Below are 13,417 nucleotides of genomic sequence, written 5' to 3' on the forward strand. Positions count from 1 at the left end.
GGTGAAAAAGTTCTGGAGAGAAAAGCATCATGGTGGTGATAGTCACACAATGTGAATGCGCTTAATGCAGCCAGACTGTACATTTATTTATTTATTTATTTATTTAAAAAAAATTTTTTTTAAAAATTTTTTTTTTTAACATTTATTTATTTTTGAGACAGAGAGACAGAGCATGAACGGGGGAGGGGCAGAGAGAGAGGGAGACACAGAATCGGAAGCAGGCTCCAGGCTCTGGGCCATCAGCCCAGAGCCTGACTCGGGGCTCGAACTCACGGACCGCGAGATCGTGACCTGAGCTGAAGTCGGACGCTCAACCGACTGAGCCACCCAGGCGCCCCATAAATTTTTTTTTTTAACGTTTATTTATTTTTGAGACAGAGAGAGACAGAGCATGAATGGGGAGGGGCAGAGAGAGGGAGACACAGAATCTGAAACAGGCTCCAGGCTCCGAGCCGTCAGCACAGAGCCCGACGCGGGGCTCGAACTCACGGACCGCGAGATCGTGACCTGAGCCGAAGTCGGCCGCGTAACCGACGGAGCCACCCAGGAGCCCCCAGACTGTACATTTGAAAATGGTTAAAATGGTAAATATTGTGACTTATGGTTTACTAAATTAATAAAACAAAGACTTCAGAGACATACAAAAAAAATCAGGTGAAAATAGTTTCCAAGAATTCCCCACGTCATTCTGAACACAACGGCTGCTCCATGTTATTTTACAGGATGCCATTACTTCTGTAGCCAAGGTATGATTTGCTCCAAGTTCCTTAAAAGGGCAGTGCTAAGCAATACTAAGGGTTGTAGATTAGTAATGTCATTTCAGTGTTTAAGACCTACCAATATGTCAAGCTCCATTCTTCACGATGGAAGTAGGGGCCATTAAACAAATGGCCCCTTTCATCTTGGTCTATGTTAAATAACTGGCTGACAACTGTTCTCCATAATCCACCATGGGCAGAGGACTATGACCTGGGAGAGTCCTCATGGTGGCTCCCCACTTCTCCTCCCCCTGTATTTCATTATTTGGATGTTGGTGTCCTTCTTAACGCAAGAGTTCCAGATTGTGCGTCACAAGAACCCATGGTAGAAGTCAAGAACCTGATTCCATAAAAGAGTACAAACATATGGCACAGGTACCCAGGGTCCTTCAGTTCTTGAGGTAGCGCGCTCTCCCAGTGGTCTCTCTGCCTCAGTGTCCCCTCTCTCCCAATCCCAGTCCAGCCCATCCACTGGGGCCAAAGGACTCTTCCTGGAGCCCACCCAATCCCAGTCCAGCCCATCCACTGGGGCCAAAGGACTCTTCCTGGAGCCCACCCACGCAAACTAATCCTTGGATCTTTATTACGTTTCTATGAGTTGCTCCCAACCTTATATGTGCTTTAACCAAAGTAAGCTGTGCTCCCAGATTTCCAAATTCTGAGCCTCCAGGCAGTGTTCCCCTTCCCTGGAAAGCCCTCTTTCCATGCCTCAAGGCCTAACACAATTGCTGGCTCTTTGGGGTACCTTTTTAGATTCCCAAACTGGAACTAATCTTTCTCAATCCTGTGAACTTCAACTCGTTGGTTCTCTCTCTCCTGCAGCATTCACTCTTTTCCATTTTGACTTAAGATAATTGACCTTCACGACATAATTCCTCAAAGTTGGTAGTGGGTGATAGGGATGCCTGTTATGGGCTGAATATTTGTATGCTCCCACAATTCTTATGTTGAAAGCCTAATCTCCAATGTGATGATATTTGGAGGTGGGCCTTTGGGAGGTGATTAAGTCATGAGGCTGAGGCCCCCATGGATGGAATCAGTGACCTTATAAGAAGAGACACAAGAGAGATAATTCCCCCCGCCCCTGCCCGCCTCTCTCTCTCGTAAGGATACAGCAAGAAGACGGTCGTCTACACACCAGGAAGTAGGCTCTCACCAGACACCAAATCTGCTGGCACCTTGATCTTGAACTTCCCAGCCACCAGAACTGCCAAATGAACTGTGAAATAAATGTTTGTGGTTTCAGCCACTCAGTTTATGGTATTCTGGTATAGCAGCTCAAACTGGCTAAGTCAGTATCTTGTGAATGTCCATATTTTTCCGGACAGCCAGGCACAGATGCTGACAGATGCTGAGTGAACGTTGAACAGAAACTGCAGAGATCCAGTGACTTATTTCAGGAGTCACTTGTAGGGTATATGTGCAATTTAAATCTTTGGCTGCAAGTATATTTCAAAAAACAAAAAACAAAAAAACAAACCCAGAAGGCTTCATCATTTTACCCTGCTGGCATTCTCCCATGTCCTTAGGAGAGATTCCTGCCTCCCACCCATTCCCACCCAGCACCGCTGCTGGCTTAAGAGCTGAACTTGAAGTATATTGGAGGAACTGTATCCATGACTAGCAAAAATGGAAAATCGCTGCACTGCAGATCGACAGCACGTCTTTGTGTTACCAAACCCGGTACAGGACAGACTGAGTAGAGCTGGGGGTGGGGATAGTGACGATAGTACCCTCCCTGCCCTTCTGCACAGAGAAGTGCTTTGTGATGCAGGTTTGGGGATGGGACCAGTTTTGGGACCCCTTCTCTGGGGAGCTGATATTTCAGGCCGTGATGTGTTCTTTGGGGTTTAGGAACCCGGATTGTGCCTGCAGTCTCAAGCTTTCGTGATCATAATGTTTGCCGTTAATCGTGGCCTTACAACAACATGCCAGGCACTGTGATGGGCATTCTGTGCATTGTTGGCTCTCCCACCCAGCCTCGGAGGGAGGCGTTCCAGTTAGCCCAGCTACGGTCCTGGAAACAAAGGCTTATGGCAGTTAAGTGACCCGCTCTGGGTCACAGCAAGGTCAAGTGGGAGAGACCGACTGTGAGCCAGCCCGCCTTCTTTCCCATCAGCAGGCCACACTCTCGGTCATGTCAAGCCCAGACAAGGGTCCGGACCCTGGCGTCTTCCAGCTTGGGAGAGGAGGGGGGAAACCATTGACACGGAAACCTGTCGCAAGTTCCGTCCTCAAAACGAAGGCTTCGGTGATCCGGGATTTTAGTGCTTTCAGTCTGCCGTCCACTTAACGGCCACTTCCGCCCCGGCTGCCTCTCTCAGTATGTTCCCCAACGCCTCCTGCTTTCACCTCTGGGCTTGGTGCGTGCTATTCCTTCCATCCAAAATGGCATTCGCCAAGGCTCAGGTTGGTCCCGGCTTCTGAAGAAAAGCAGCACTGTCGCGGTGGGGTGGCCAGGCCCGCGACTTCCCTATCGCACAGACCTCACGGGGAATCCTGTCCCTGTGACCTAGAGCCAGCACCCTGACCTCAGTAAGCATCCCTCTTCTCATCTGTTAAATGGGGACAGGAGGAGAAGCTTAAATATAGAGCAGCTGTTGGGATTAAATAATTCATGTGAATCTTTGCCAGGACGAGCAGCAGCACGAGGCTAAGCGTTCGGCGAATGCTGCGCCTAATCCAGGACCTAATATTTAGGAGGCATTTAATACATAAAGGAGTGATTGAACTCTTGTAGGTTATGTATTCCTTTATTTATGACCTTTTACTGTCCCACGATCTCCGCAGAGCCTCACCTGAGACAGACATGGCAGAGAAGCACGTTTTGTGGTGGAGGACAGAACGAGGTCCGCGGAGGTCAAGAGCAGATTGCCGACACAGGTTGGGTTTCATTGCAGGTGCCGCGACCCTTTGCTCTGGGCTCCTGCAGGAAAGGCTCAGGAGCGCAGAGATGAAGAGCACGGGCTTGGGAAGTAGCAGCCAGATCCGATTTCAAAATCTACCTCCCCCACTCACCAGCTGTGACCCAGGCTAAGTTACTGTGACGTCCGAAACATGAATTTTCTAGCCTGTAAGTGCTGGTAACCACAGTGCCTCTCTCACGGGGGCAGCCTGGTACCAGATGCCCAGGGAGCGCTTAGCGCACGCTGCCCATTAGCATGAGGATGAAACGGAGGTCCCGCCTTAACATGCAGATGCCACGTCCTGCAGAAAGTACCGCAGTGCCCGAACAGCTGACCTGATAGAGCAGGACAAGCCTGTGCGTGGGGGGTGGCCTGTCTCCCCAACCTGCCACGCGGGGCACTTTGCTGTGGGAAAGGCAAGGACGGTCTGTATCACTCCCCCCCCTGCCTTCCAGCTCTCTGTGTCTACCGCCAAGTTCACTGGCACAGGAGCAATTCGCACCGCACCATCTTTCACCGTCCAACAACTTAATTCATGCCGGGCACGGACTGTTTCTCCAATATATCTCACGATCGGCTCTTACGGCTCCATTTTAACTTGGAGAAGGGGTGGGGGTGGGGGTGGGAATCACTTCTCAGGGATATGGGAGAATGAGACATCGTGCCTTCTCCAGTTAAAGAGGGCGAAGCCCTGCGTTTTGCTCTCATGCTGCAGCCAAGGATGCAAAGTGAACATATGCCCTGTAAGAGGCTCCAAAAATTAAACTCACTGGATCTCTGCACTGTTTAAAAGATCTTTTGCTCATTGATTTGCTCAGCTCCCAGTAAGTACCAGGCTCGGCGGGGAGTTAAGAAGTGAAACTGTATAAACCCCCAAGCAAATCGGTGTAAAAAAGGAAAAGGAGATGAGTAAGGGAATTATTCTAAGGCACAATGGAAGGCAGTGGGGGCTGGGTCACTGCAGTTCAGAGGACAGAAAGGAGCAGACATTCGAATTCAGGCTTGAAGGGTGGGGGAAAGGCAGTGCAGGGAAGGAGAAGAGTATTAGCCATGGCTGAACAGAGAAAGTCGGAGCAGAGCCCAGTCTGAGGGTTGCCCCGGGAGGCTGGCATCACCTCATGGGAGGGGGTGAGAGAAGGCAATGAAAGGCCAAGGACCATGCTGAGAAGGGGCTGATGACAGTGCCAGATCTGCGCTCTAGGAAGTCCTTTGGCAACAGCGGGCGGATGGCCTGAGGTTGGATGGGGATACACTGAGGCACCTTTGGATTGTGTGTGCGTGTGTGCGTGTGTGTGTGTGCACTCTATGCCCAATGTGGGGCTTGAACTCACCACCCCGCGATCGGGAGTCTCATGCTTTATGGACTAATCTAGCCCAGCGCCCCTGGATTAAGTGTTTTGTTCGAAGAATCAGAGGACCGTGGGTACCTGTGCTCCCGCAAGTGGTTTGCACTCAGTTGTGGAGCCAGGTTCATACCTTCACTGTTGGGACTTCTGTTAAACTGTCCTGATGCTAATTTTAACATCGAAATCCAGATACAGAAAATTAGGAGGGAAGTGATGAAAAACCGTACAACGGCTAAGTCACTGCTCCTCTGCCCTTGAGTAATTGACGCACGAGACACCAAGCCAGCAAATGACATCACCTGACGAAAGGGCCATTTGGTTAAATGCCCCTCCCCCCATTTCCCTCGACGCATGGACCGAACAAAGTGCATATAACGAAGGCTAAAGGGGCCTGGATAAACAACACCCCTTCAACATTGCCCAACACTGCTTACTAAGGAGCGTCACATTCTGATCCTGTGGGGTTGAGGAGGGTCATTTGAGGCGGGGCAACACAGGCAAGCCAGTCTCCACATTAGAGGCAGGTCAGAAGCAACGTTAGGACTGGAGCCTAGAACCCCGCTGAGTATACTTGTGGCTCCTCTCCTTCCGTTCTTGGGATGGATGGACAGAGACATACATTTAGATGAAGTGATGCTTTCTTCAGACGAAATCAGCGAGAGCTGGCCAGCTGGAGGATGAGGTTTGTCTTTGGTTTGTAAGCCAGGAAGAGATGTTGGAACCTCCCACTGCTTTTTAAGCTGGCTGGGAACCATATGCTAGTCTGGCTCTGGCAGTCTTTGTATTTCTGGCCAAGAGAGAACGGGGCCTCGGGTAGCCGAGCGAAGAGAAGGGTTCTCTGAAAATTCAGGGCCAAAGAGGAGGGAGGGGGTGGGCAGGGATTACTGAGAACGTGCCGGGTGCTGGAATGACTGGGGCCCTTCCGATGGTCTGAGAGTTACTGTTTTATGCTTAACGTTCCATGGCGCCCGTGGAACAATTTTCTGCATCAGAACAATAATGATGCTGAGACAGAAATTATGAGGAGTGCCCCGCCGTTTAAGTGCTCTTAAATGAGCTTCATGGACTCTGGAGAAACAGATTTATTTACTGAGGTTGTCTGCTGGTAAAAATAATATACCAAGTAACTACCCGATTAGAAACTGACTTTTACATTAGAAATGTATTTAAAGTGGGGCACCTAGGGGGGGCTCAGTCGGTTGAGTGTCCGACTTTGGCTCAGGTCACGATCTCACAGTTCTTGAGCTGGAGCCCTGAACCGGGCTCTGCACTGACAGCTCAGAGCCTGGAGCCTGCTTCGGATTCTGTCTCCCTCGCTCTCTGCCTGTAGTCTCTCTCTCTCTCAAAAAATAAACATTAAAAATTAAAAAAAAAAAGAAGTGTATTTAAAGCGATAACAATTCTCCTGCATGCCAGAAGCATCAATAACAATTACAAGATATCCAAATTGTAATACGCACTGGCTATGAAATTCCTCTAAAATTTGGTAGAGCAACTTTCATCCTGGAGAGCTCTTAAAAAGAAGCTGGAAAATCAGTTGCTGTTATCACGTAAATGAAGTAGCACTAAGAAGCCACCCTTGTTTTCCCCCTCCCCCAGAATGTCCCCTATTTCATAGTCAAATGCCTGGAATTTTACCGCTAATGGTTTAGCCTTTCGGCGTCACTGTCCAGGAATCTTGGTTTGTGAAAGCAAATCGCCATCTCCGGAAGAGATCCCGTCCGTATATTGCTGACCCTTAACAGGCCTGAATTCTTCCTGCAGTGTACTTACTTCACCACTAGATGTTGGTCTTGTCGTTTGGATAGTGGAAAAGTTGCTCTGACCTTCAGAAATAATGTTAAATGTAGTTAAGGTACAGACTAGTTCTTAAAAAGATCCAACTAATCTGACTCGTTCTTAATAGCGTATAAGAAATGAATAGAGAACTGTATGAAAATCAATCCAACAGGTTCAAGCCAAGGCTAGTCAGCGTTCCTTCCCTAAAGCTGTACTTGGACCTTCATTCGGAGCGCTATGCGTGTCACTGGACCATCGACTGTGGATTTAACAGAATCTGGGCCCCCGAGTCCTGTGGGTTAGCCCGGAAGCTAATGCTTTCTGACTTATCAGTATGGGGTCTGCAGTGAGCTAACTGGCCCTTAAGTTATCTGAATTAAATTGTTCTCAGTTCATTTAATAAGTCTGCCTTTTGAAATTCTCCTGCTTCCTTTCAGCAACCAAATTGAAACTAAAAAAATAAGTGAGCTGTAAAATGGACCTGTTCCTTGCTCCCCGCGGGCCTGAATGTTTACTCCATCCAGATCATGCTTGAGCAATTACATCTGTGTAACTCCAGAAACACTTCGCCAGCGGAGGGAAAGCTGGGAAAATTTTAACGGTCCAGTTTGGAAGGAGAGAGCGTAAATTAATCATAAACCTCAGTTTGCTTTAGAAGATGTGAGACAAGTTTATAGCTGAGAAACTGGTGCTGATGTCTTAAAACCACCACGGAAAATGACATGATAGGTAGGACAGAAAATAACAATATACCCTTGCCTACAAGGGAATCAAAACATAAAGCCATTTGTACTTAACGAGTCTTCGAGGACTCAAGATCAAGACTTTGAAAAACAAAACAAACCGGGGCGCCTGGGTGGCTTGGTCGGTTGAGCGTCCGACTTCGGCTCAGGTCACGATCTCACGGTCCGTGGGTTCGAGCCCCGCGTCGGGCTCTGTGCTGACAGCTCAGAGCCTGGAGCCTGTTTCCGATTCTGTGTCTCCCTCTGTCTGTGACCCTCCCCCGTTCATGCTCTGTCTCTCTCTGTCTCAAAAATAAATAAACGTTAAAAAAATTAAAAAAAAAAAAAAAAAAAAGAAAAACAAAACAAACCAACTGAGAAACTGCCTACAGTTAACCGTCTACTTATGACTACCCAAATAATGCAATTTTTTACATCCATCATCTTCTTCACGCTCCTAACACACATATAGCCATACTCGACTCTACAGATAAGAAAACTAAAGCTCACCAAAGCTGTTTGGTCAAGACCCTCCATTTAGTAACTTGTGGGACTGGGATAGGAGCGCAAGGCTTTGTACTTAAAACCCAGGGGCCTTTTCCTACCTTGCAACTAACTATGTGCAAATTTTCACTGAGGAAACGATGCTCCTGGGAACACATAGCCTCTTGCAGCTGCCGGAGTTGACTGGTGGAAAGGGGGCACCCTTTGCCGATGGGCAGCGCTGGCTCCTTCGCAATGACTAAATTTAGATTTCGGTAACTCACTCTCACTTTCTGGTTAGAAAACTAGTGTTGATCACTCATCATCAGGGAAATACAAATCAAAACCACACTGAGATATCACCTCACACCTATCAGAATGGCTAAAATTAGCAACTCAGACAAGGACAGATGTTGGCGAGGATGCAGAGAAAGAGGGTATCTTTTGCACTGCTGGTGGGAATGCAAGCTGGTGCAGCCACTCTGGAAAACAGTATGGAGGTTCCTGAAAAAGTTAAAAATAGAACTACCCTACGACCCAGCAATTGCACTACTAGGTATTTATCCAAGGAATTGTGCTGTTTCAAAGGGGCACACGTATACCAACGTTTATAGCAGCATTATGACGATAGCCAAAATATGGAAAGAGCTCAAATGTCCATCGATGAATGAATGGATAAAGAAGATGTGGTATATATATTCAACAGAGTATTACTCAGCAATTAAAAAGAATGAAATCTTGCCATTTGCAACTACGCGGATGGACCTAGAGGGTATTATGCTAAGTGAAATAGAGAAAGACAAGTATCGTATGACTTCACTCATATGTGGAATTTAAGATACTAAATAGATGATTGTAAGTGGGAGGAAGCAAAAATAATATAAAAGCAAGGAGCGGGACAAAACATAAGAGACTCTTAAATACAGAGAACAAACTGAGGGTTCCTAGAGGGGTGGTGGATGGGGGGACGGGCTAAATGGTCAAGGGGCATTAAGGAGGATACTTGTTGGGATGAGCACTGGGTGTTATACATAGGGGATGAATCACTTGAATCTACTCCTGAAATCATTATTGCACTACATGCTAACTAACTTGGATGCAAATTAAAAAATAAGTTAATTAATTTAATTAAAATAAAATAAAATAAAGAAAAAAGAAAAATACAATGTTGAAAAATATTCAGAACAGAAGAGAGAGGAAAAGAAAATAAAAAAAAAAACCCATCTAATCCCAATGAAGGCAGGACAAGAGAAAAAAAAAAGCGTGGAAAATGCTGGGTAAACAGCATAAAATAACGTGGTAGGAATAAATCCAAGTATGTTGGTAATTATAATAAATGTGAATTGATGTAACAATTCAAAGCTAAAAATTGTCAGACTGGATAAAAAGAACAAAGTCTAGCTATCTGCTGTTTACAAGAGATTACTCAGGAGCAAAGATTATTAATACATAATGAAAAAGCAAGTATATTGCCAGAAAGATGTAACGATTTTACACTTGGATGCATCCATCCATCTATCTATCATCTATCTACCTACCTGATTCAGGAATGTAAAGATAACTTAACATTAGGTATTCCAGAATCAAGGAAAAGAACATATGATTGTGTTTGTTAGTGAAAAGTATGTCTATATTATTATAGATATATCCAGATTGCGTATAGATACGGATTTCAAAAACCTACAAAGGAATGAGTAATACCAAACTAGTCTTTTGGTTGCCTCTGGGAGAGAACAATGATGAGTTTGGGAAAAGGGACTGAAGAAAGCTAAGTAGGGGTCTTTGCGCCATAAGTTTTGTTTTAAGATCCTTAGTAAATTGGGGGCACCTAGCTGGCTCAGTCCGTACAACGTGAAACTCTTAATCTCAAGGCTGTGAGTTCAAGCCCCACATTGGGCATGGAACCTACTTAAAAACAAAAACAGGGGCGCCTGGGTAGCTCGGTCGGTTAAGTGTCCGACTTCAGCTCGGGTCATGATCTCGTGGTTCGTGAGTTCAAGCCCCGCGTCTGGCTCTGTGCTGACAGCTCGGAGCCTGGAGCCTGTTTCCAATTCTGTGTCTCCCTCTCTCTCTCTGACTCTCCCCCGTTCATGCTCTGTCTCTCTCGGTCTCAAAAATAAATAAACGTTTAAAAAAAACAAAAACAAAAACAAAAACAAAAACAACAGATCCTAAGTAAATCTGACAAAAAAGTTAATACCTGACAGATGAGCAAGAGAGAGTGTTTATAATATTTTGATATGTTTCTGCAAGCTGTAATAAAACTGCCTGCTTAGAATATTTTCAATAAAAATCTGTTATCCATTTTTTAAAAGGCACATTACCATTGTGTGATCCTGAAAGAAACAGACTGTGAACAGGTACGGCTTTAAAATTTGGATAGAAAATATGGCCCATGAAATACACACACCCACACGCACACCCACACCCACAGAGGCACACATATTTTTAGGCCCTTGATACTTACTGCTTTTGATTATCAACTCATCTGACACTAGTCTTTAGATTGGGCTGGTGGAAATGTGGATAGAGCAGATTTAAACGTTTTGTGTATAATTTTTTTTCTACATATAAGATGTAATAATAATGATAAAACTATCTGATTCAAGCTGTTGAAGTGAACATATTCATCTTCTCTCCTGAGACTCCAGGAGAAATGATAATTAAGAAATTAAACATTACATAATCTCACAACAGCTTCCAGGACAGGTTAGGGAACAAAAGAGTTCAACACAGTTGGGAAAGTCATTTGCAGAAGTCCAAAATTTGCATGGAGCCCCCCTCCCCACCCCGCCCCCAGCCAACCTTCCTACAGTAAGGAGGCTGGCGACGCCCAGAAAGGATCCTTGGAAAGACCTCATCTGCAACATTCGACCTGTTCCATGAGACCCAAGCAGGACTGTGGGCATTTGGACCACTTCCCCTCCCCCAGCTTCATCCTATTACATAAATACTAGGGGAAAAGGAACGTTTTTCTGAAGAAATTGACCAAATTGTGTAGGGAGAACTATAGAAATGTCGCTATCAACCTTGTAATAAAATCTTCCACATTTTTGCGATCGGTAGTAGCAGCTTATAAAAGGCCAGATCTCATCTGCTCACAAAAGTCATTCTGCAAACCCTACCCAGAGCCACACATCTCCCAGGGAACCTCTCCATTTATATTAGCTTTAAATACGAATCAGCAATCATGGATTGTTCACAGCAGACCTTTGAAGAAACCTTGTGCTAAAGCAAAGAAAGTCAAGGAAATGGAAAATCTGACCCTGGAGGAAACAAAGTAATTCAGTAAAACAGAAGTCAACTTCTTTTTTAACCTCATTACTGTTTGTAAAGAAGTTAAAGACTAATTATTCCTGTAAAACAAGAATCAGCTACTGTGATAAAGGAGTGACAATAAGAAAGAGCTCTTAGAAATACAAATGAATGTGCACATACAACTAAACTAGTGAAAATACAAATAAATTAGTTGGAAGATCTATTGTTTTTTGAAATCTGTACACCAGGGAAAGTGTCCGTGCATTAAGAGGGCAAAGACACTTTCAGACACACAGGAAGTTTACCTCCTGCTGATTCTTACTGGAGGTTGAGTTTTACAAAAACAAAGTTTTTAATAGAGAAAGAGGGAAACTGTGACCCAGGAATGGACACAGACCGAGACTAAAAATAAAGGAAACCCCAGGAAGCCTGGGTGCATGGAGGACAGCGAATTCAGATTGCGGTAGGAGGGCGAAACCTCAGGGCTCTGAGACTGAAGAGATCTTCTTGTCCCAGGTGGCATGATAAGGAAACTGGACAAACAGGGTGTGACAAAGGCCAAGACTAAAGAAAAACACAGGAATGAAGTTAGAAACTCCAAGGAAAACAAAGAAGATGGTCAAGAAAGGAAATATAACTATAGCACAGTTCTTTCTCCTGCAGTAAGCAATATTTGTATGGTTATGAGAACGTTAAAGCCACAGATTGGTTTTTGGCTTTTGGAGTCATCATAGACAAAGCATAGAAGACGATTTTGGTTACTACAGAGCATAGAATAAAGGTTCCAACCTTACCAATGCTAAAGTAGAAGTACCTAGAGCAAAATCAGCAGGGAAAGGAGAGGCAAAGTGAAGAGAACAGATTCTCATGTTAATACTCTCATATTAAAAAGTGGTTCTCTTGAATGTCTCTGATAAACCAGCAGAGCTTTAAATATATTATTCAAACTTACAAATGTAGCCAACTGAAGAACTAAAAAGTGTAATATGTTGTAAGGAGATAAGGATGGTCCTGATAAAGACACACATCCTCATTTACAATAGAGTCTCCAACAAGCAAATCAAGAAATTAGCAAATCAAAATAAATGATTTACAGACATGGAGGTAAATACTTTGCCAGGAAGCAGAAACATTCCTAACATTGGTGGAAAATTCCTTTTGGGCGGGGGGGGGGGGGGGGGGGAATGTCCTTAGAACGTGTGATACATCCCATTATTTAAAAAAATTATTGGGGCGCCTGGGTGGCTCAGTCGGTTAAGCGGCCGACTTCGGCTTAGGTCACGATCTCGCGGTCCGTGAGTTCGAGCCCCGCGTCAGGCTCTGTGCCGACAGCTCAGAGCCTGGAGCCTGTTTCAGATTCTGTGTCTCCCTCTCTCTGACCCTCCCCCGTTCATGCTCTGTCTCTCTCTGTCTCAAAAATAAATAAACGTTAAAAAAAATTAAAAAAAAATTATCATTGGTGGCTCAGTTTTACCTTTTGCTTTTGGAAATAGTCAAAAATGACAGAACCCAAACTAGAAAATAAAGTCCTGGATTAAACTGGGTAGCATTGTAAGAAAAGCAAGACATGACTATAAAGTTAAGGTAATTGGTTTCTTTGTGGAGCTTCTATACCATCTCTAAAGCAACAAGAAAAAAAACTTCAGGCAATGAACTAGAGCTAGAATAGGTACACGGCCTTCCCAAGGGACACTGGTATGACAGCACTCTGAGTCTTTGTTTTATTTCATTTCTGCTATTCAAATATGAGGCACAAATTGGGAAAAAGAATGTGAACATCCCAAACTTAAACTGGAGTTTATGATTTACTTCTTTGTGTTCACTTGAGAGGCAGATAAAAGCAGTCATCTTGGTAGCGTTTGCAGAAAGACTGAGAATTAATTGCTTGTCTATTTCCTGTCTCGTATTCCTGGGTGCATTATAACCGGATTGCTCTCCCTTCTAGCACTAGTGATCTGCTGGAAAATTCAACCTGGCCTTTCGATGGAGGGCAACAGAAAGAAGCTGTGTAAAGTTCCTAGGTGTGCAGGATGGTTTAGGGTTGATCTGGCTGTATTCCAGGGACGAGAGACACAAAAATACCTTCCATGCTGTTCCGCCATTTTGGCCCCTCTGTAAATTTCTTTATGTAAGAGAGAATGCTGTTGAGCTCCACTAGCTACTTT

Source organism: Panthera tigris, chromosome B1 (assembly GCF_018350195.1).
Source record: "Panthera tigris isolate Pti1 chromosome B1, P.tigris_Pti1_mat1.1, whole genome shotgun sequence".
NCBI classification, from domain to species: domain Eukaryota; kingdom Metazoa; phylum Chordata; class Mammalia; order Carnivora; family Felidae; genus Panthera; species Panthera tigris.